The sequence below is a fragment of the Mustela erminea genome, chromosome 11, assembly GCF_009829155.1.
Source record: "Mustela erminea isolate mMusErm1 chromosome 11, mMusErm1.Pri, whole genome shotgun sequence".
Classification (NCBI taxonomy): Eukaryota; Metazoa; Chordata; class Mammalia; order Carnivora; family Mustelidae; genus Mustela; species Mustela erminea.
In genome coordinates this window covers 31,785,626-31,810,093 of record NC_045624.1, presented here as the reverse complement: position 1 = coordinate 31,810,093, position 24,468 = coordinate 31,785,626, and the positions used below count along the sequence as shown (strand labels likewise).

General features: G+C 40.8%; 1 long non-coding RNA gene across 2 annotated transcripts; it reads left to right on the top strand.

Moving 5' to 3' along the window:
- The first annotated feature begins 269 nt into the window (after positions 1-269).
- LOC116569302 lies at positions 270-23,719 on the top strand. 2 transcript variants are annotated; one of them, XR_004276969.1, is made up of 6 exons: positions 270-344; positions 6,457-6,572; positions 20,155-20,284; positions 21,781-21,990; positions 23,053-23,132; positions 23,552-23,719. It is a non-coding gene; the product is annotated as an uncharacterized LOC116569302 (long non-coding RNA). The 2 variants fall into 2 exon arrangements; XR_004276968.1 differs by lacking the exons at positions 23,053-23,132; positions 23,552-23,719 and having other exon boundaries at positions 21,781-22,153.
- Positions 23,720-24,468: the final 749 nt, after the last annotated feature.

Here is a 24,468-nt window from a genome sequence, read left to right as displayed (position 1 = left end):
CATCCACTGGGATCCATCGGTAGCTGTCAACACTATGACTGTAGGATTGCTAATATTCCTCTTAAATGTTCTGGCTCATGTAAAGGAGCCAACTTTCTCCAGGGTAAATGCTGTCCTAACACACAATGACCAAGCATGTTCCTGTGCTTAGTCTAAGTTGGTACTGACTGCAGAGAATGTCTTGAGAATAGGAAGAGTTGAGAAAAATCTTTTATATATTTTTTTCTTATATTCTTTCTATCTCTCCTATGCTTTGCTGGGGATTCAAAAGCAGAGAAGGTCACCACTACCCCCTCTTCATCACAGAATCAGCAGTTCTTTATGTGGCCATCACAAGCAGCTAGGTAGGTGCCGGCTGAAAATGTATCTCCTGGCTCCACCATTAGAGACCCTGTGTATATCTAGGTGGGGCTTAGGAATACGGATGTTTGATAAGCCCTACAGGGGATTCTACTATAGATCATACTTTAAGGAAACCTACTTTAGTTCATAAATTGTGTCAGTAGAATTCTCTCTTCTCACCATGTATGGAGGAATGAATTAAAATGAAATGAAGTCATTCCCTTCGTGTAAGGCTCCTTCTGAAACCTTCCAGGGGTTCCCAGGGAAAGAAGGCCCTGGAGGAGCTCTACATGTCTGTGAAACTGCTGAGATGGTATGCATCATTTTGTACACATGTGCACTTTTCTGGGGGAAGGGCATCCAGAACTTTTACTGCATTCTCAAAATTCTCAAGCGTTGCATTAATGGCTCCCCACTGACCACTGAATTAAATACAAATCCCTCAACTTGGCATTTGAGAGACACAGAAAACTACCTTCAATTCCCTTTCTAGTTGTTCTCTCACTCCTCTGCATGTACCCTAATTCTAGTCAGAGACTATTGATTGCTCCTTGAGTTTGTTTCTATTTCTGTACTTACTCAGTCCAGGCTGCTCCAGCAAATCTCCATCAGCTGGGTGGTAAACAACAAACATTTATTTCTCATCATTCTGGAGGGTGAGATGGCCTCCTCTTCTTACAAAGGCAATACTTTTCCTCATGAGGGTTCCACCCTTATGACCTAATCGCCTTCCAAAGTCCCCATCTCCAAATGCCATCACAACAAAGAGGTAAGCTTCAACATCTGAATACCAACGGGGGTGGGGGGGTGTGGGGGTAAGGGTGGGGATGGGGAGGGAGAACAGGCATGCAGTCCTTGGTAGTCACCTTTGCCCCTGCAGTTCCACAGGGGATTTCCCTTTTTGTTGAAATCCATAATCATCCATTTTCTGTTTTCAATCTCATCTCATCAATCTGAAAGGTATCCTCGCATTTGAGTATGATTGTTTCCTCTTCTAAGAATCCAAAGCATCTGATTTGGATCAGTTTGGTGTTAGAGTTACTTGCTTCTTATTTTATATTTTTTTCTAACTAGAGGAGAATTGTTTCTCAGTCATCTCCATAACCAGCCCTGTACCTGGTAGATAGTGTCTTCCACAAAAAATCATAAAGAAATATTTGTTAAGTTGACTAAACAAGTAGTCACTTTTTGGATGTCATACACTTATTTCAATAAGCAAAACACTTTTCCAACTCTTCTTTAGGAACTGAAGGCAGAACGTGTAGTGTGTCTTGTTTGTGTTTTGTGTATCTTCAATGGTAGAAACATCATCATCCTTTGAGAAAGACTTGATATCAGGAAACAATTAAAAATCACAGAAAACCGGGGAGGGTATGTGTTATGGTGAGTGCTGTGAAGTGTGTAAACCTGGCGATTTACAGACCTGTACCCCTGGGGATAAAAATACATTATATGTTTACAAAAAAAATAATAAATTAAAAAACTAAAAAAAAATCATGGAAAACCAAGTCAGCAGCAGTTGTCACTAAATATCACTGTGAAACTGATATCCACAAGGTTCCAAACATTTGGAATGTTGCTCCACACATTTTAAACCAAGAGGTACATAAACCTATAGCACTTTTTAAATTCAGGATTAGTGGGGCACCAGGGTGGCTCAGTGGGTTAAAACCTCTGCCTTCGGCTCAGGTCATGATCCCAGGACCCTGGGATAGAGTCCTGCATCTGTCTCTCTGCTGAGCGGGGAGCCTGCTTCCTCTTCTCTCTGTCTCTCCTGTCTCTCTGCCTACTTGTGATCTCTGTCTGTCAAATAAATAAAATCTTAAAAATAAATAAATAAATTCAGGATTAGTGAGGTATAATTTATATTCAGTAAACTACTGCTTTTATAGGTGTATGTACAATTTAAGTTTTGACCAACGTACACAATTGTGTAATTCCCACAGAGATCAAGACATGGATTTTACCCATTGACTATCTCCTCACTAGTTCCCTTGTGTAGTGGGAGAGAATACTCACTCCACCCCCCTTCTCCGAAGCCCCTGACAACTACTAATCCTGTTTTCTGGCATGACAGTTTGCCGGCTTTCTCCAGGGCAAATGCATGTTCTATGAACAAAATTACCTAGTATGTCACTGGTGAACCTGGCTTCTTTCACTCAGTATAATATTTTTGAGACCTGAGGTGACTTCGACAGGACATCATTCTTTTGTGCATACTTTGGCAGATTGAAAAAAATCACACCAGGGAACCCCATACACATTTTCTACTGCTTGGTGACTTTATTCATTTCCTAAGGCTGCCGTAGCACATTACCATAGACTTGGTGGCTTAAGACAACAAAAATTTATTCTCTCATTGTTACAGAAGGGAGAATTCTAAAATCAGTGTCAGGAGGGCCATGATCCCTTCAGGGGCTCTAGGAAAGATGACATTCTTTTCCTCTTCATGCTGGCATTTCTGGGCTTCTGAATGTCATTCTTCTCTGTCTCTGTCTTCACACACCCTTCTCCTCTTTTCTGTGTGTCCCTCATCTGGGTATCTTTTATAAGGATGCTTGGCAATGGATTTAGGGCCCACGTGGATAATCCAGAATGATCTTATCTTAAAATCCTCAATTACGTCTGCAAAGACCCTTTTTCCAAATAAGGTCACACTCACAGCTTCCAAGTATTGGGATGTGAGCATATCTCTGGGGGCGGGGAGTCATCATAAAACCCACTATAGGCTATTCTCTGGTCCTCCAAAATTCACATCTGTCCCATGTGCAAAACACATTCACCCCATCCCAACACCCCCAAATATCTCAACCAATTATGGCATCAAGTCTAGGTTCAGAACCTTGTCTAATTATCACCAGGTCAAAAAGTTCCAAATCGCATCATCTACATCAGCCAAATCAGGTGCAGGTAAGATTTGGGTGTTACTGATCCTGTGGCAAAATTCCTCTCCATTGATGGATCTATGAAACTAGAGCAGAAGGCATTTGCTTCCAAAATTCCCATTCCAAAAGAGAGCAAAGGGAAAGAATAAAGGAATAACCAGCCTGAAGCAAGTTCCAAATAGGCCAAGCAAATTCCATTTCATTCCTGTGGCTCAAGGTTCTGTCCTCTGAGACCACCACAGCCCTGGACCTCTGTGCCTGGAACTCCTGCCTCAGGCTGTGCCACTGTCCCCTCCAAGTCATTTTTCCTTTGTCTTGAAGGGTAGCACATGTTTGCAGTCAAGTTGCTCTAACAGCCCATTCCCTAAGTAGAATTTTGGAAGTGTGACAGCCCTCTTTTACTTTGTCCTCTCTCTGTCACCTTCAGTCCAAGCAGGGAGTGTTTCTGCTTACGCAACTGCTTCAGAAACCTTGTGGGTTTTTGTCAATGGGATTAACATATACCATCAGTTGACTTTAAATAAAGGAGATGACCTCAATAATTCCCCTGAGCCTGGCTCAATCTGTCGCCTCAAGAGCAGAACCAAGGCTTCCCCAGGCAAGAAGGGATCCTGCCTGGGGAAGCGACATCACCCCTGCTCAAGAATTTCCAGTCTGCCTGCCTTGTGGATTTGGGGCATGTTCCTTCCTCACCATCACAATGGCGGCCACCACGTGCTCTTTCTGAAAGCCATCCACTTTTTTTTATGCCTCCCACTAGTTTTAACAGTTTCGGAGTAAAAAAACCAAATGGGATAACAGATGCAACCAACGCGGAAATTTTACAAACATTCCCACTGGGCTGCAAAATGTTACCAAGCCATCTTAAGAAACAAGAAATAAGATACTTCAGGGCTTTTATTTATTTGTGGGAGGGGCTCACCAAATAACCCTTCTACTAATCTTTCCTTTCTCAAGGGCCTTCTACTAACAAAAGGGTGACAGAGGCCACACTCTTTGTCTTGGGTGACCAGTCTTCTTCTCTGTTGAGAGATAGCAGAGTCCTGACTATTATCTCTCATGTCTTTGGCAAAATCATATGGCTTTTAAATTCTAATTTGTTTAGTACTGCTCATAAGACAACAGTTTTTTCTAGCCCAGTAATGTGAATATTTTTTTAAATATCAAAATTCAAGGCATGACTGTTTATCACACCCAAGCTCATCATCACTGATTGGATTTCTAACACCTCATTTATTTAGGATGACTGAAAAGAACTTCAAAATGAATGCCAAGGCAAATTAAAATGACCCTAGAGAGAATGGTCAAAATCTTTTTTAGTTCCTATCTTATATCAAGAAAGATAATTCTATTGCAAAGAAATGAATACCGGGAAGACTTTGTTAAATAGAGATGTGGCAGGGTTCTACCCTTTCATGCTATTTCACTGTATGACACTCAAAGTGTTTACAGACAAATTTAGTATCATAGCACTTCAGACCAACGGGAATGACATGTTCACATTTTGTCTTTCCGCATTCAAGCTCAACAAGCAAGACAGTGCACGATAAACTAGTGAATCCTGAGATTTTATAATACGGACAAATCGAAAGTCATCAAAATGTGAATGTTTTTGAGATAATTTTTCTGTGCTAACTATGAAAATGAACTACTGTGTCCATAATGATTTTCCAAGAGCGAATGAGTATCAGCTATGCAGTCCCAGACGTGGTATACTGTGCTATAGAAGGAAAGGAGACAGTGCATGATGAAAAAAAATGCAATTTTCTATTTTTAAGTCTCATGACTGCCCCTAAATCCCTTGCCTCATTTCCTTCTAACAGCTGTCTTTGAAATTGGAGAGAATATGTGTCCAAGATTAAATAAAGGCCAAGGCTTTCAAATGTTCCTCTGGGGATTGTATGTATCAAATTTCCTTCATGTAGATCATTTATTCTTTAGTTTTGAAACCATATACCTCATTCAGGTCTGTGAAACTTGATATGTAACTGAATTTTGCTGTTATGATGAGGATAAAGATCAATATCTCTCAAGTTTTTAAAAAAGTTTTGAGCAGATATATATGCCTTATGAATATCTAATTTTTAAGGCTAGGTCCATGTACACAGAGTATTTTGATATAATAAAATAAAAGGAAATTTATTTATTCATTCATCAGATATTTATCCTTTACTAGCTTTCTGACTTGGATAAATCATGTAACCTCAAGGGGTTTCAGTTTTCTCATTTATAAAATAGAGATACTAATAAAATGCACAACTCAAAGGACTGTTTGGAAATAACTCACTTAGCAGACTGCCTGGCACATTGCTGGCACTTGTAGCTTGCATCATTTTTATCATTGTGGTTGATAATATTGTTCATAGTTCAGGTCGATACACAGGCGATCTCCTAGGCACATGGCATGAAAGGAATAAATCTGCCATGGTCCCTTCTTTTGAGAAAATCCTCGTACAATGGGGGAAAAGACATATAAACATTTGATTGTACTTCGTGGTTACACCTGCAAAAATTGAGGCCCACTGTATAAAGCATTATGGCAAGCCATAGGAGAGAATGTTACCATGTCCTGGGATTAGCAGGAAAGGTTTGGAAGAAGAGCTGAGTTTTGAGCTGAGTCTTGAAGGGTGGGAGGGCACCTTCTCAATCAGACCGGAAAGGAAGGAAATTTTTCTAAGAAAAGAAAATAACCTCTGAGAAATATTGAACGAAAATGGCTCACTTATAGAAGAGCTGGGAGTTCAGGAGGGACACAGCATGGAGCACAGGTGAGAACATGGGAAAAGAGGAACAGTATGATACTATTGCATTATTTGTTTATTTTTATCTGTATTTCCCATTCAAATATAAATGTAAATTTCATCAGGTGTGGGAGTTAGCTTATTTTGTTTTCTTCCTTCTGTAGCTCCAGCAACTACCAAAGTTTCTGAAACATGGGATAAATATATATTGGTTGAATAAACAAATTAATCACTTATCTATTAATTACTCAAGGTATATGCATCTGATATCCTTTTTATCCACTCCCTATGTGCCTCTTGCCACTTAGTAACTTCGAAACTCTACTTTTCTGTGTATATCTGTCATCTCTCTTACAGATTAGAAGCTCTCTGGGAAACTCGATCAGTGTTATGGCGGCTAGCACAGGATCGATGTGCAGAAATGTTTGCCGAATTGAAATACTAAAGTGTAAAACACTCCTATCAGGTGATTTCCTATTTCATTATAGGACATGAATTTGGTGGATGCTGCAAGCAAATAGGGTGGAAAGAAAGAAGCAAAAGGCAAGCTCGCCGTCCCTCACATTTATGCATCTGGAGACTATCTGCCCTCCCCCGCTTTCGAGTAAGTACAAGGTGCCCGAATGTTCCACCTATGGTTCCAGTGCATCATGCAGGGAACTTGAGGTAGTAGTTACCAGATATTTATGTCTTCGCCTACATAGGATGAATAACTCAAATACTTGTTCAGGCAATGTTAGTAGACCCAAATACATTTGGAATGCTCTCCTCACCCCCCCTACATTTTTGTGGGCAAGCCTTTTTACATAAATAAAACACATGACTCTTGTGGGGCCTGGGGGAGTGATTTAGGGAGGTCAAAACTAACAATACAGCCAATGACCATCAACTCCCTTTACTGAGAGCTATCCCTGGAATTTTTCACACTTTAACCTCCCTCGCCCTCCTTGAATTGTGACACGGTGGTTATAAAAATGTGTGATCTTTTCCCTCCAGGATTTATAGCCAGCTAGAGAAGAGATTTTTGATAAGAAAATTACAGCATATAAGGCAGAATGGGATGGCTGCAACAGTCAGCTCCACTCAGAAACAATCATGAACCTAAACCTTAGGTGTTAAAATGATCAACGGTTCCCATTTTCTTAATGGTTAGATTAACTCCAGGAGGGCCAAGACCCTATCAACCCCTATGTACTGCTGCATCTCAGTCCCTAGTCCAGTGCCTAGCATTGTAGGTGTTCAATACATATTTGTGGGATAAAGGGTTGAGTCCTTTCCCATCTCGTAGAGGAGTTTTGTAGTGTTATCAACACAGTATGATGCCTCTGCAGCTCCTTATAAGCAAATTTTTTGTACAAGGGCTAGTTCAGCCTTCATCAGCCTCTCATAGTGTGTGTGTGTGTCCTCCAGTTAAGCCATATGATAAGGAGAGGGATGTGGTAGAAAGAGTGCTTGCTTTATTATTATTTTGAGTCCCTTTCCTAGCATTCCTGGATGTGTCGCCTGAGTAACTCCCTTAACTCTGAGACCCAAGTGTTAGTAGGAATAGTTCCTCTCTGGCTATCTTCCTGAAACTGCTGCATATCAAAGTGCTTGCAAATTATCAGGTGATATAACACATATAAATACCTGTTAGGCCAAACTGAAAGTCAGGATGGGCAAAATGGCCGTGCTCCTGAAGCTGTTTGCTGAGCCTTCTTGACCACCAAGTCTCCCGCTGACCTCATCAAAGAGAGCGATCAGACCACTCATGAAGGCAAATGCTCTTTACAGTAGGTCCAGTTCCTACAGGAGGCAAGTCACATCACAGTGATGGGACATCCCGGCTGTGTGCAAGAATGGCATGTCACTTAGGCATTATCATGACTTCTCAGACTTGGTTTTCTATTTTTGTTTTTTTCAATCTTTGCTACTTCTTGCCCATGTTGCTTAGCGAGAAGGCCTCAGAGACTGGCTATCAACTCTTCTCTGCTGAGAAATGCCTGTAAATATCCACGTAGCCTTGAGGTAAATTCAGGCCTTAGATATTGGCTGTGAATGCTGTTGGCAGCTTCACAAGGGATATGAATCTAGATGTGACAACAAAGCCAGAAGCAGACTCTCGTATCAATCCATCCTTAGGCTTAAAGCTGAAATGCAAACACCCATCAGAGAGTTAGTCATTAAATATTATCCATCACCTATGTATGTGTGAATACAAATGCTGTTCTCCTGATGTAGGACTGTGGTAGTGATGGACAGAAGGGCAGCAAGTGCTGGAAAGGGAGGGAGGATGAGTGGAGCAAAGGAGCCGCTGGAGAAAGACCATCAGGGGAACACTAGGAGATAAAGTCTGTTAAAGGCCAAAATTATATTTATTTCAGTTATTGTACCAACTACATATATTAATTCATGATAAATTACAAACTTATTTAAACATTCTAGGGAGGGGTGCCTGGGTAGCTCAGTGGGTTAAAGCCTCTGCCTTCGGCTCAGGTCATGGTCTCAGGGTCCTGGGATCGAGCCCCATGTTGGGCTCTCCGCTCAGCGGGGTGCCTGCTTTCCCACTCCACCCCCTCTCTGCCTGCCTCTCTGCCTACTTGTGGTCTCTCTCTGGCAAATAAAATAAATAAATAAATCTTAAAAAACAAACAAACAAACCCAACATTCTAGGGAAAACCTGCATGTTCAAGCATTCTGTTTTATTTCTAGAAACAGAGGAGGAATTTAAGTGGTATCATACACTTGACTAGCCAATTTCTTTTAACACATTTTCTTGGTTGGTCAAAATTCCTTCTTGTTCATGCAGTGAGACTTCAGGTTGATTTATTTATGAAGTATTCTCTTCTTTCTGTGAAGTGTACATTATAGACATGACAGTGGCTTTCTAGATGACCAAAACATTCAGTGTTCCTCCAGGTACTTTTGGCAGAGTCTTTGTATTGGAGCATGGGGGTTTTGAGCATGCAACTTGAGTGTACAAAAGAACAATATAATTCCCACCAGAGTTCCTTTTTCTGTTAAGGAGAGGATTTTTAAGGATATGTCTTTTTTTTTTTTTTAAGATTTTATTTATTTATTTGACAGAGAGAGAGACAGTGAGAGAGGGAACACAAGCAGCAGAGAGCTGGAGAGGGAGATGCAGGCTCCCTGCTGAGCGGGGAGCCTGACATGGGCTGGATCCCAGGATGCTGGGATCATGACCTGAACCGAAGGCGGATGCTTAATGACTGAGCCACTGAGGTGCCCCTAACTATATGTCTTTTATTCAACATTCCTCTAGTGCTCCCTGAAAGATATATCAGTTCTTTCCAGGAAGAGGTCTTGTGAGATTTAGAAGGCTCTTTAAAGCTGTGTCAGAAATACACTAGGAAAAAGCATTTTATCTACCATTTGACTACATGTGAGTCTAGAGAGTCAGAATTCTGAAAATTCAGTCCTTTGGAGAATAAGAGAATGTTAGAATGTTTGGGGAGGGACATTTGGGATTATGTCTATGAATATCAGGATACAATAGAGAACACATCAGCTAGAGTTCTTAGGTGAAAACAACAGAACCCTATCATGTTAGTTTATAGTAAAAAGCATGTGTTAAAGGATACGAGGTAGCTCCTAAATTCTGGGAGGTCAGAGAATGGTCAAGAACAATTTCCACAACATACACTGAGGTTAATCCAGCAGAGACACTACTGCTGTTGCTACTCAGCACAGATACACAACTTGCCTCACTGTTGCTTGGCACTTGATTCTAGAACTTCTGTCACTGCTTCTCTATAAATCAGATTATCTCTCTGGTTATGCTTTCTAATGGATTCCCTTTGGTACTGGCTTCCTCATGTTCAGTTCTTTCTATGTAGAAATCTCAGCTAATACATCTGTCAGTTTTTACCCTAGCTTCAAGAAAGGCTGGGAGAGAGTTCAACCCTAAGGATATGGGACACAATAAGGGAAATACTTCAAATAATAGAAAGATCATTAAAAAGATACTGGTCACATTCATGAAAAAGGTTCATAACAACTGAAATATCTCTACTTGCTTTTTCCTTCAGCTCATGTGGGATGTCAGCCCCTAGCAAAGATACCTTTAAAATATCATGGGATTTCTGGATAAATCCCATCCATGCCCATAAGTAAATTTAGACCATTATCACATGGGGATAGATTTGGACATAATGTCTCTCAACACTTCTAATGCTATATACTCTATTAAAGAATGTCAACATGGTCTGGATTACTCCCCAAGGTATCATAAAACTTGTAAGAAAACATCTACTAAATTTAAATTCAATTAGCCAACATACAGTACATCATTAGTTTCAGATGTAGAGTTCAATAATTCATCAGTTTAATACTTAGTGCTCATCACATATGTGCCCTCCTTGATGCTCATCACCCAGTTACCCCCACCCCACCTTTGCACCTCCCCTCCAACAACCTTCATTTTGTTTCTTATAGTTAAGAGTCTCTCATTGTTTTTTCTCCCTCTCTTATGACTTCCCATTCATTTTCCTTCCCTTCCTCTATGATCCTCTGCACTCTTTCTTATATTCCACACATGCGTGTGTGTGAAACCATATGATAATTGTCTTTCTCTGATTGACTTATTTCGCTCAGCATAATACCCTCCAGTTTCATCCACATTGATGTAAATGGTAAGTATTCACCCTTTCTGATGGCTGAATAAATATAATAAACATAATAAATAAATAAATATACAGATAAATATAATAAATATATATACAGAATAAATATAATAAATATACATAGAACAAGTTTGGAAGTTTTCCTTCTATTTCTATTTTTTGAAACAGTTCCAGAATACATATTAGTTCTTCTTTAAATGTTTGGTAGAATTTCCCATGGGAAGCTATCCAGACCTGGATTCTGGTTTGTGGGAAGATTTTTAATTACTTCTTCAATTTCCTTGTTGGTTATGGGTCTATTCAGGTTTTCTTTCTCTTCCTGTTTCAGTTTTGGTAGTTTATACGTTTCTAGGAATGCATCTGTTTCTTCCAGATTGCCTAACTTGTTGCCATATAGTTGCTTATAACATGATTTTAAAATTGTATTTCCTTGGTGTTGGTCATGATCTCTCCTCTTCATTCATGATTTTATTAATTTGAGTACCTTCTCTTTTATTTTTGATAAGTGTGGCTAGGGGTTTATAAGAATCAGCTTCTAGTTTTGTTGATCTGTTATCTGTTCTTTTGGTTTCTAGTTCATTGATTTCTGCTCTAATCTTATTTTTCTTCTGCTTGGTTTAAGCTTTATTTGGTGTACTTTCTCTGGTTCCTTTAGGTGTAAGATTAGCTTGTGTATTTGAGACTTCCAATTTGTTGAGAAAGGCTTGTATTGCTATATACTTTCCTCTTAGGACAGCCTTTGCTGCATCCCAAAGGTTTTGAACAGTTGTGTTTTCAGTTTCATTTGTTCCCATGAAGTTTTAAAATTCTTTAATTTCCTCCATTCATTCTTTAGTAGGATGTCCAAATATCCGAGTTCCTTCTATATTTCCTCTTGTGATTGGGATCAAGTTTTAAAGCACTGTGGTGTGAAAATATACAGGGGGTGATCCCAATCTTTTGATACCAGTTGAGACCTGATTGGTGATCCAGGATGTGATCTATTCTGGAGAATGCTCCATGTGCACTGGAGAAGAATATGTTTTCTGTTGCGTTAGAATGGAATGTTCTGAGTATATCTGTGAAGCCCATCAAATCCAGTGTGTCATTTAAAACCCTTGCTTCCTTTTTGAGCTTCTGCTTAGATGATCTGTCCTTTGCTGTGAGTGGGCTGTTAAAGTCCTCTACTATTATTGTATCATTATTGATGTGTTTCTTTAATTTTGTTATTAACTGGCTTATACAATTGGCTAATCCCATTTTGGGGGATAAATATTCACAATTGTTAGATCTTCGTGTAGGATAGACCCTTTAATTATGATATGGTGTCCTTCCCCATCTCTTATTACAGTCTTTGGTTTAAAATCTAACTTGTCTTAAATAAGAATTGCCATTCCAGTTTTCTTTTGATATCCATTAGCTTGATAAATGGGTTTTGGCCCCCTTACTTTAAATTTGGAATTGTCTTTGGGTCTGAAATGAGTTTCTTACAGAGAGCATATCAGTTGGTCTTGCTTTTTTATCCAATTTGATATCCTGTGTCTTTTGATTGAGGTATTTAGCCCATTTACATTCAGAGTAACTATTAAAAGATATGAGTTTAGTGCCATTGTATTACCTGTAAAATCACTGTTTCTCTGTATTGTTTCTGTTCCTTTCTGGTCTATGTTACTTTTGGGCTCTCTCATCACTTACAGGATCCCCTTTAATATTTCTTGCAGAGCTGGTTTAATGATCACAAATTCTTTCAGTTTCTGTTTGTCCTGTTTGTCTCTTTATCTCTCCTTCCATTCTGAATGACAGTCTTGCTGAATAAAGTTTTCTTGCCTATATGTTTTTCTTCATTTAGTACCCTGAATATATCAGGCCAGGCTTTTTTACCCTGCCAGATCTCTGGGAATAGGTCTGCTGTCAGTCTAATATTCCTACCCTTGTACATTAAGGACCTCTTGTCTCAAGTAGCTTTCAGGATTTTCTCTTTATCTCTGAAATTTACAAACTCCACTATTCTATGATGGGGTGTTGATCTATTTTATTGATTTTTGAGGGGTGGTTCTCTGTGCCTCCTGGACTTGAATACCTGTTTCTTTCTCAGATTAGGAAGTTATCAGCTGTGATTTGCTCATATACACCTTCTGTCCCGCTTTCTCTCTTTCTTCTTCCTTTAGGACCCCAATAATTCTAATATTGTTTTGCTTCATGGTATTGCTGATTGATTGAGGCTCCCCTTTACGGTCCATTAGTTGTTTTTCTCTCTTTTCCTCAGTTTCCTTCCTTTCCATAATTTTGCCTTCTATGTCACTGACTCTGTCTTCTGCTTCATCTACCCTAGCTGTTAGAGCATGCATTTTTGACTGCATCTCAGTAAAACGTTTTCGATTTTTGCCTGAATAGGTTTTATTTCTGCACTAAAGAATCTACAGTGTCTTTTATGCTTTTTCCAAGCCCATCTGGTAACTTTCTTTCTTTTTTTTTTTTTTTTAAAAGATTTTATTTATTTATTTGACAGACAGAGATTACAAGTAGGCAGAGAGGCAGGCAGAGATAGAGAGGGGGAAAGCAGGCTCCCTGCTGAGCAGAGAGTCTAATGCAGGGCTTGATCCCAGGATCATGACCTAAGCCGAAAGCAGAGGCTTTAACCCACTAAGCCATTCAGGTGTCCTCCCCATCTGGTAACTTTCTAATCATTATTCTGAATTCTAGTTCTGACACTTTACTTATATCCATATCGATTAGATCTATGATGAGAGTATTGCCTCTGATTCTTTCTTGTGCTGTGAATTTCTCCTGCTAGTCATTTTGTCCAGAGTAGAATAGATGAATGAGAGAGCAAAATCAAAAATATCAACCATAACCCCAGTGAAATACACACTAGATAAATCTGAAGCAGTTAGTAACCAAACAAGAAAAGAAAAAAAGACAGGAAAAAGGAGAATATAATCTTGAACAAAACAGGGTGATCCATTTGGTCCTTGCTATATTTTGGTCTGTTTGTTAGAAGACACTAAATCCTAAAATTATGAAGAAAGAAAACTTACATATATATGCAAAAATAAAATTGAATACAGTGAAAAGCAGCAAAAAATGAAGAATATATTTATAAAATGCAAATGAAAAACTGAAAATTAAAAAAGACTTCAAAACAAAGAGTTGACAAAATAAGAAACTAGTTGATAAGGAAAAAAAAGAAAACAGAAAAATTTAAACTGAAAGACTAAAGAATCATGAGAATAAACCTTGAATTCTATATACTATTTCCCCCTAGCATAGGAGTTTTTCAGTTCTGAATGATCCACAAACTTGGTATTTGCTCAGTGTTCCTGCTGGTCTTCTGGGAGAGTGATCTGCTGTGCTGATTCTCAAGTGTCTTTGCCTGGGTGGAGTTGCACCACCCCTTTCCAGGGAGCCAAGCTTAGTGTAAGCTGCTTTGGGTAGCTCTATGTGCTTTTTGTTCCCTGAAGGCCTCTTGTGCCTATTTAGAGGATGAAAAAAATGGCAGCGCCCTGATCTCCAGCCTTGGAGCTGAATGATCGCTGGCCCCACTCTTCAGGGCACCCTCAGGGAAAAGCAGTCAATCCCTTTTGTGTGCACCAAACTCCACAGACCTGCGGTGCACACCTGCACAAATCCTCCCAGTGGGTGGGGGATGGGGGGTTCACCATGGTCCTGCGGCTCGCTGGGCCCCTGCTTGGGGAACGGATGCCTGATTGTGTGCACACCTGCACCATTCTGCCTGGGGGAAGGAGGAGGGTTTCTCATCAGTTGTCACTTACTGGGCCCCTGCTTGGAGAGTGGTAGCTCAATCATAGGGTGATTCAACATTTATGGCAATACCTCACTAAGAGGCTGCTCTGGGGCTCACTAATGGTAGTCAGTGAACCTGCTTCAATGCTGCTGCACTGAAGCACCATGTTCTTTCTGTGACCACATTGTCCCATCTAGGATACCTCCCTGCTTGGCCACCTGAGTGTCTTTCAGACAGGGGTGTCCCTCCCAGGAGCAGACTTTCAAAAATTCCGATTTTGCATTCCACTGCTGTATCACTTTCCGGTAGCCAGCTTACAAAGCCTCCCTACCACCAAGGTTTATCTACTGATATATCCCCTTGGTTCATATCTCCACAACATCTACCTTCCAAAAAGGTGTTGCTTTCTATTTGTAGAATTGCAGCAATTCTTTTCTTAGATCTCAGGTTGAGTTCACAGGTGTTCAGAGTAATTTGATAGATAACTAGCTGAATTAAAGGGACCAGATGAAACACAGTTCCCCTACTCTTCCACCATCTTTCTTCCTTCTTCATTTGAGGTTTTGATGTAGCCAAGTTGACTCTCTCTGAAGGCCTAGGCTTGAAAGTTGGTGCATCTATTTCAGTCTCTCCTAGCTGGGTCTTTGTTTTCTTTTTTCTTTCTTTTTTTTTTTTTTAAATTTATTTATTTGACAGAGATCCCAAGTAGGCAGAGAAGCAGGCAGAGAGAGAGGAGGAAGCAGACTCCCTGCCAAACAGAGAGCCCGATGTGGGGCTCGATCCCAGGACCCTGAGATCATGACCTGAGCTGAAGGCAGAGGCTTTAACTCACTGAGCCACCCAGGCACCCCGGTCTTTGTTTTCTTTATCAGACCTCAAGGATTGGGTCATTTCCTGCTTCATGCTTCCTACTGCTGATTCTCTGGCCACCAAGTACTGTTAGAATAGCTGGAACCTGCTGGTTTCTGCTCCAGCTTTGCCCATGTCTCCCTATGCTTGGTCTGCAATTCATAGACCTTCCACTCCTGAAGCATCCACCTCAGCTGCCAGGTCCTCTCTTCTACAGGAGCTGGCTTTGAAGGTTCAGGATTTTTGCATTTCACAGTTCCAGACTTCTTCTAACATGATATGAGGTGATAAGATGCCCACGTGTAAGACAAGTCTTAGTTTTTAATTACAGCTAGATTTGTGTCTTCATCACTGGCTTCAGAATCAAATCCTATGGGTACTGGGCCCTGTGCAAAATCTAAGTGACTGTACACTGCACTCAAAATAGTACTGTTCCTGCACCCACTATCACTGAACTTAAAGGGTCAATCTGCTTCTCATTTTTCTTTTCTTTATTTTTTTAAAAAAGATTTTATTTATTTATTTGACAGAGAGAGATCAAAAGTAGGTAGAAAGGCAGGCAGAGAGAGAGAGAAGAGGAAGCAGGATCCCTGCCAAGCAGAGAGCCTGATGGGATGCCTAAGCCCAACCATACTGATTATTACATGAAATTTAAATAGTATAACCACTGCAATTACCAGGTTGAGATTATTAGATTGCATTAAAAGGAAGCCCAACTGTATACTGTCTTTAAGAAACCCACTCATACATATATAACCCTCTCACAATAGGTCAAAAGAGATACTTGTACAAATCTCACTGAGGGAAGCCATTGGTGATTTATACATAATATAACATTTTAATATTTGAAGAAACTTTATGACCCTATGTTTTCAAATTAATAGACAGTCAATTTGTACCATCTTTAAGGAGTTCAGCTGGACCCTGAGGTGAAGGAAACAAAAGATTATAGCATGTCATCTCTAAATTTAACAACAGATTAATCATATTCTAAAAAGAATGAAGTAAATTTATAGTGTCTTGGACTTAGAATCTGGGTAGGTGGTCTCAGATGCACACTTTATTAGCTATATGGTTTTTGAGAAAGCATATGACTCAATTTCTTTTTCTGTAGAATAGTGGGCTCTCTAAGGAAGTGGGGAGTCACTTATCAGAACTTTAAAATATTTGTGAAACCATCTCATAAACCTCCCAGACTTTAATATACTCTCAGGTTGAGTCAGGAGGTTCTACACAATCTGTGTACATATTTTGAAAAAGCTCTCCTGTAATTCTGATGAACAAGGCCCACTCCCATTCCTACAGCCTACCCACCAGTTGAAGATCACTGAAGTAGACTATTTCTGTGGACTCTCCCATCTGTAATACTTTATGATTCTCTATTTTGTACAGAATTAATATTTGGGTGTTCTTCAAATTACCTCAGATTTGTAGCCAAGTATTGGCTAACACTGACAAGACCCAGCCTAGCTTCTTGGCATCTTGCCATTTCCTTTCAACTGATGTATTGGAAGTGGCCCATTGTAATTTTGTTGATTCACCTACAAATATTTTATTTCAGAGTGAAGGCATATATCCAATAAAGAAAACACTGTTTATGCACATATTCAGTTGTCTAAGCAATTCACTTCACCACAGCAGGATTGCTTAGGGACTGTTTAATAATGCGACCTTGGGCTACGGTGGCTGGCATTGATCTGCTGAAAAATCAATGAAGTTTGTGCTTTGGAAAAGAGAGCACTATATTAGTTTCACTTGTTCACAAAACTAGAAAGTAGGTCATTGCCCAACATTTCAGCAATTGCTACTGTTTCTGTGGGAGGCTTAGTGGCAGATACTGAGGGACAGGACAGCCACCCAGAGCCCTAGAGATAGAGAGAGTAAGGCCCCATGATTCCAAGCTAGCCAAAGCATCGTCTTCAAAAAGGGAGAGGAGAAGCTCCCTCCTTCATCTAGGGCTGCAGGAAATAAATTTTTGCCACACCATATGGTTTGTTTTAGTCTTAATATGTCAGAGATGTTTCCTTTAATTAGTTTCTCATTACTTTCTGCTTTTTAGAAAAGACTTTTACCCTCCCTCCCCTGAGAGTGCTTGAGGATTCTGTGTTATTTCATTTCTAACATGTTGCATTTCAAAAGACTTGCAGAATTAAATCTTGGCAGAAATAGAGGGGGCTAATTAAGTGAGAGTGGGTCATGTTCTAATTTCTCATTCTCAGTCAGAATGAAAGTCTTTTTAATTGTAAGGCTTAAGTTAAGGGACTAAAATTTTTATTTTAATAATATGTACACCACCCTATCATACATAGGTCAAAAGAGAAACTTGTACAAATCCCATTGAGGGAAGCCATTAATGATTTCAGAGGGAAGGAGATGGGAGGCAAAGGAGAATAACAAGGGATCACAGGCAAAAGTGATACAGCTCTGGTGTCAGCTATCCTATGGCATGTAGTGTGTTAATCTTTTTTTTTTTTTTTTTAAGATTATTTACTTTGGAGAAAGCGAGAGAGCAGAGAGGAAGGGGCAGAGGGAGAGGGAAGGAGAGTCTCCAGCAGACTCCTTGCTGAGCACAGAGCCAGATGCTGGGCTCTATCCCATGACCCTGAGATCATGACCTGAATTGAAATCAAGAATCAGACAGTTAACCAACAGAGCCACCCAGGTGTCCCAAAGTGTGTTACTCCATTGGTCCTTGGTAGAGACCTAGACTAGAGATTTAACAAGGGCTAGACTGTACTGAAATAAAAAATATATAAGAATTCCTTTCCCCCTGACTTCCTATTTCAGTTCCTTTTTACATTGGCCTGACTTCCAATGTCTCCCCTTCCATTCTGCTCTTCTTCCCACAGAGAAGGTACCTATCTTGCCCTTAGTTACTTATCAACAATGCCATGACATAGCGTAACCCCAGAAGGCCCCATTTAGAGGTTCAACTGGCAGTGGTGTCTGGAGTTGGGTAATATGATGACTCTGTTGCTGCCACTTAAAGGTTAAAGTCTTTGAGGCCAAAGAAGCTCACCCTCCAGTAAGTGGAACATCAGGAAATTTGTCAGGGGACAAGAGAAACATTTGAACTGGTAGCTCCCCAGTGTTTGGGTATAACTACATTTGTAAGGAATTGTGCATCATATGCCCTAGCAATGATTTCTCATGGATGGCATCACTGCCACATTGTTCAGTACATTTTCTAGAGAATATGATAGGAAGGATAAGAATTTGTTACTAGAGATCTTGTGTTGTGATATCTGCAAAGTGCTCTGACATACACCATATTCTTCCAGACTCTTGACACCATTATGGGGCTAGGACTATCAGACATTATTATGTCCACTATATTAAATTAGAAATGAAACCTGAGAGACCAACCTACACTCCTAATATTCACAAATCAACAATTGAGCTCCACTAGAAGTCAAGCATCCTGCCTCTTAATCCATCTTGTCCTAAGTGTGTGTGTGTATGTGTGTGGTATTAATTCACCACATTCCTTTCACAGTAGAGAGTTCCATTTTGGAGTAGGTCCACTTAGGCCTATGAAATAGAAGCCAAAACAAACATGTATAGTTCTTTGGTCTTTTGGCCCAGGTTCTCTAGAAAACAGAGCCTGAGACAAAACCTTACATGCTACTACTTTATTAGGGGTGTATCCCAGGAAATTAGAGTTACAGAAAGAAAGAAATGAGGGAGGGAAGGGAAAAAAATTTAGTGGATGCTGTGATTTGGCACCTGGATCCCACTTCAGGAATGTAGGATTATTCCCCCAGCTGCTGGAACTGCTGCTAATGGGTAATCCTTAGCTGTCAACCCTCTTCAGGAATTGCCTTGGTTGAAGAGTGATGCCTTCTCCTAGCGACACTCTCTTCCCAATGACTGGTCATTGCAGCAACATAAAATCCTGGCCCTCTTGTCTCAGTTTGAGCCAACTTCAAAGGCTCATCTCAGTTACAGAGTTCCCCCATAGAGTCAAGATGATGCCTTTGTTATGGCTCATCATAGCCCACCTTTCTTTACTCACCTCTGTTTCGTTCCCTTTGCAAGATCACTCCCTAATAAACTTCTTGCATGTTAATCTCTGACTTAGTCTGCTTCCCCAGGAGCCCAACTTGTAAAAATATGCATTAACATTTTGCAATAGGCCTATGTTAACCCTCTTCCCCTCTGTCATAAGATTGTCCAAAGAGATCTGGATCATCTGCAGATCATTATACTAGTCCATTTTATTGAGGATGTCATGTCAATTGGACCATAAAAGTGAGAAGTGGTAAATATTTCTCAGGCTTTGGTAAGACACAAATGCCCTAGCAGGTGGGAGATACAAAGACTCAAGGGCCTATTACATTAGTGGGACTTTAGGTGTCCTGTGCTATAGGAATCTCCTCCAAATAAAATAGAAATTATTGTATCTTTCACCTCCCATTACCAAAAAAGAATCACTACATCTAATAGACCTCCTCAGAACCTAAAGTAGCATATTCAGTTGTTGGGAATACTGGTCTATACCAGGGGGCATGAGAGACTTCCAGCTCTGTGTGGGGCCTAAAATAGGAAAGAGCTCTTCAACTGGTATAGGCAACAGGCCTGTTATTTGGGCCACACAAATGAGCTGACCTTATTGTATTAAAGGCATCAATGGTGGGAAAGTTACCACATGGAGTCTAGAGTAAGCCCCAATGGGAATGATAATACAGACTGCTAAGGTCGTGTCATATGTAAAGAAGAATTACATACTTGTTAAAAAACAATTTCTGTCCTACCACTAGGTAGGGATTGAATACCTGACTAGGGACATTAAGTGACTGTCATGCCAGGACTGCCATCATGAGCAGGGCTCTGTCCAGCTCACTAGGCTTTTGGTTCAGGAGGGCAGCAGTAACCCATCTCAAGATGGAAGAGGTACATACCAGCCTGAGCCCAAGCAAGACCAGAGTCTACAAGCAAGCTGCCTAACATGTGGCCCAGACCCATCATGTCATCTACCACTGTTGTTCCAGGTCCTCTCCCTGAATCCACTCTGAATCCATGCTGAATCCTCTCTCTGAATCCAATCTGCAGCAGGGGGAAATCTCATGCCCAGCAGATAGAGGAAAATCCTCAGGCTTGGTTCACTGATGGAATGGCTTGGTACGTAGGTATAACTCAAAAGTGAATGGTAGCTATTTTACAGCCTAACTTGAGTCTGATCAGTGGGCAGCACTTTGGTTGGTGTCCCTGATTAACTGACTCTATGAACAAAGAGAACCTGCCCAAGGTTATAATATATCCAGATGCATGGGCAATGGAAAATTTCTTGTCCAGCTAATAAAGGGTCCTGAAGGAGAAAGATAGAAAGGATTATTAACATGTAGGAATGGGCACAATATACGAACATTTCTGTATTACATGCAACATCTGCTAGAGAGCAACTGTCACAGAAGAAGAACTAAACAATCATGTATGGAAAATAACTCAGAGAGTTAACATCAACTACCTTCTGTCATTTCCCACTTAATGTTGGCATAATGAGCTCATGACTGGAGTAACCACAGTAGTAGGGTCCAACAATAGGAGCCCAATGGCGTTCACTTCTGCGTATGTTGGCTGATCTATTATTGCCATTGCCAAAGTCCAACCTACCATCAACTCTATGTCCCTGATATAACATCATCACTGAACAAGCCATTTAGTGGTAAATTGACATGAGTCTCCTTCAGTCTGGATGCTCTAGCAATTCACTCAATTACAATACATATTCCTGGCATGGGTTTCCCTTTCCTGCCCACAGAAACTACCAAAGATCTGACAGAGTATTTGATCTACTAACATGTGATCCCACATACTATTGCATCAGACCAAGGGACCTACTTTACACCGAAAGGTGCACAAAAATAGGCACATGACCCGATTGAGGGCTTCACCACTCAGAAGGTACTGACCTGACAGAGCAATGGATTGGCCCAACAAAAGTACAGTGGAAGCATCAGCTCAGAAGTGATATCTTGCCAGAAGGGAAAACCTTCCTCCAGGATATAGTTTACACTTGGAGTCAACAACTTTGTATGATATGTTGCCAGTTAGTAGATTACATGGGTACAGGACCAAGGAGTAGAAGCAGGAGTGGCTTGTTTACCATCACTTTCAAGAACCCATTGGGGAAATTTTGTGTTTCCCATCCTCACAACTCTGACCTCTGTGTTTCTAGGGGTTCTGGTTCCAAAGAAGGAATACTTCCACCAGAGGACATCAAAGGTCACATTGAACTCTAAGATATGGCTGCTGCCTGGGCACTTCGGCGTTACCATCCTGTCAGGGTTTAACTGAAACTGAAGTCAGGCTAATGCTATACCATGAGGATATAAAGAAATACATTTTCCCTCCCTTTCAAGGTGGTCCACCTGGACGTCTCTTCAGATGGTAAAGGGCATGGTGCTAGAGGGGCTCAGATTGCTCAGGGATGAGGGACTCAGTCATGCTGCTGAGTTAACCATTGAGACCAGCAGAGGTGCAAGCTGAAGGTAAGGGGAACCAAAAGGGATGATAGAGGGAGATAATAGGTATCAATCAAGGTCCTGAGACCAGCTGCTGCAATGGTGGCTATCATCAACCCTATTAACCTTCTTCTTATAAGTTTTTTTTCCCAGCAAAACAACTCACCAGAGTCCTAAAAGAGCTGCCCCCAGTACTTATACAAAGCATTGGATCTGAGTCGTATAGGGGTACATTGAAGTGGATGCTGTGATTCACCTCTCACATGCCTGTTCAGGAATGGTGGACTTATTCCCTTAACTGCTGGGATGGTGTCAGAAGAGAGCCCTCAACTGTCAACCTTCTTCGGACTTGCTTCTCTCAAGGTCATACTCCCACCCCAGGACATCTCCCACCCAATGACTGGCTGATGCAGGATGAAGAGTGCCCAGTCCCCTGGCACCAATTTGGGATAATTCTAGTGGGCTTCCAAGCTATCTGTAGGAATGGCTGGTGTCTTCATTGAGACTATATAAAAACCAAACTCGTTTTTCTGCTCAAACTATTTCTCCCTTCCCTTCTCTAGGCATTGATCCCAAAAGTTTTCCCTGATGCAGCACACTATATTTTGTTCCCTGCTTGCCAGGTAACACAATCTGTGACAGAGATCAAACACAAAGGTGTATATTACCAAGATGACTACATCAATCACCAAACATAGCTGGCTGCTCAAGTTTTATAGGACAAATAGAGAGACTGTATGAAAGAACTGCATCTCAGAACTAACCATGGGGATGGAGAGAGGAGAGGAAGACAGAGCACTTTATCTCCTGGCTCCTTCCTCTCTCCCACAGGTCCAAGTCTGCTCCATCGGGTGACAGCACCTTTATACTTCCACATTTGTTCCCTCAGCTATTGCAGGTGACCATTGGGAAAGCCAGATCTCTAGTGAGATCCAGCCAGTGTCTCAGGACAGGGAGTTCTCCTTGTCAGAAGGAAGTTCCCAGGAGGCTCCCAAACCTATGGTGGTGGTAGCCACAGCAGCCAGAATTTCTGACCACAGGCAGAACATGAGCCATCAATTCTGTCCCTTTGCTCAGACGGGAGAGCAAAAGACTGAGGATACAGGGCCGAGTAGAGCTGTGATAGAACATAAACCATGATCAGTATAATCCATGGGGATATATATACACGCACATCTAATTTCTGAAGGACCTAGCTGTATGTTTATCCTACTACAAAGTATATAGTTCTCTTATCTGATTTTGGGGGAGAGAGGAAGCAGAATAGTGAGAGTGATAAAACAATAACAATATTAACAATAAATCTTATGATTGTGTCATTCTTCATGGCTAACAAAAATGGAAAAATATATGCTTTTGTAGAAGAGAAATTGTGAGACCTTTCCCCTCCACTCAACAAGCATTTCAACTTATTCTCTCTTTCAGCAAAGCAGAGAATTTGATGGCTGGTCTCCAGTGGATTTTTCTATGCAAAGGAAGGCTAGGAAGAAGCCATAGACACCGAGGTATTGAAGGACACTGGAGGTGACACATAATCCAACCGCCTCACTTCACAAATTAGGAAGCAGATCCAGAGAGCGAAAATGAGCTCTGTGTCAGCTTTTGATTTAGGAGGAAATGATTAAGAAAGAAGTGATTGCATGCCTGTTAAAATTAAGTGGTGTCCTCATTAAAACTTTGCCTCTGAGGAAAGAGCAGGCATGGGTGGAGGCTAGCGTTTACTGAATCCCTACTATGGTCCATGGATTTCACGTTCATTATTTCCTCTAGTTAACTGATTAATCTTCACAAAATCCTCAGAGGTAGATATCATTACACCTATTAATTAAGAAGCTGAGTAGCCTGTACAAAGCCAGACTCATAATTAGCAGCTCCTGGAATCAAACCCTGATTTCTGACCTGAAGTGTTATGTCCACACAACAGAATCACACTGACTCCAGAAGTGAAGCTGTTGAAGATTACCGAAGCCCCAAACAATGGAATCATATTTTCATCTCAATATGCTGTTTCCACTTCCTTGTTATTATGTGAGTTAAAAACATCAAAGATTAGAGAACAATGGCTTTTCCCAAGTTAACAAGAGCTTAACTTTCCGTTTGACTCAATAAAACGCTAACATAAATATGAACAAAAACATTTGGGAAAGACCCAGTTCCAAATCTCCTCACCACCAGCTGGGTCAGAAGCGCTCAAGTCCTTCCACTCCAGTATTACTCTGTGTAAATGAGGGCATTGCCCTCCTGGGCCTTCTAGCTCTAAAACATAACATAACACAACCCAACACGACCCAACATAGCCACTATGGGCATGCACGATATCTTTCTTTTCTTTCTTTTCCTTTAATGTTTTCAAGGGAAATCTTTGAAACTTCCAAGAATAGCACTACCAAAAAGGAAGGGGCAGTCTCACTGAGCTACTGGCTTAGGGCACACACAGGAAGTGCAGTTGCTTCTGGAGCGAAGAGCAGTCACCGTGAGCATTGAGCTTTTTCTTGTGGTGAATTGGATTCACTGCCTTATGCTGGCTGTCTGCACAGCTCATGGGCAGCCGGGATGCTATTGCTATGGCCTGGTCAGCTCTCAGGCATTGCTTGGAAAAAGTGTAAGTGATCCCTTTAGACTCACCTATCTGATCACTCACAGGGAATATTTAATTTTTTTCTTAAATAAGTCATTGGCTTTCCCCCTCCCATCTCTCTCCCCTTCAGGCTTACTATATACCAGGCACAGTTCTAAGTACTTTATATGTTTTAACCCTGAAAAAGTTATATTTGCTGTTCTCATTTTACAGATGAATCCACTGACGTACAAAAAAGTTAAATAAATATCTTTGGTCCCACA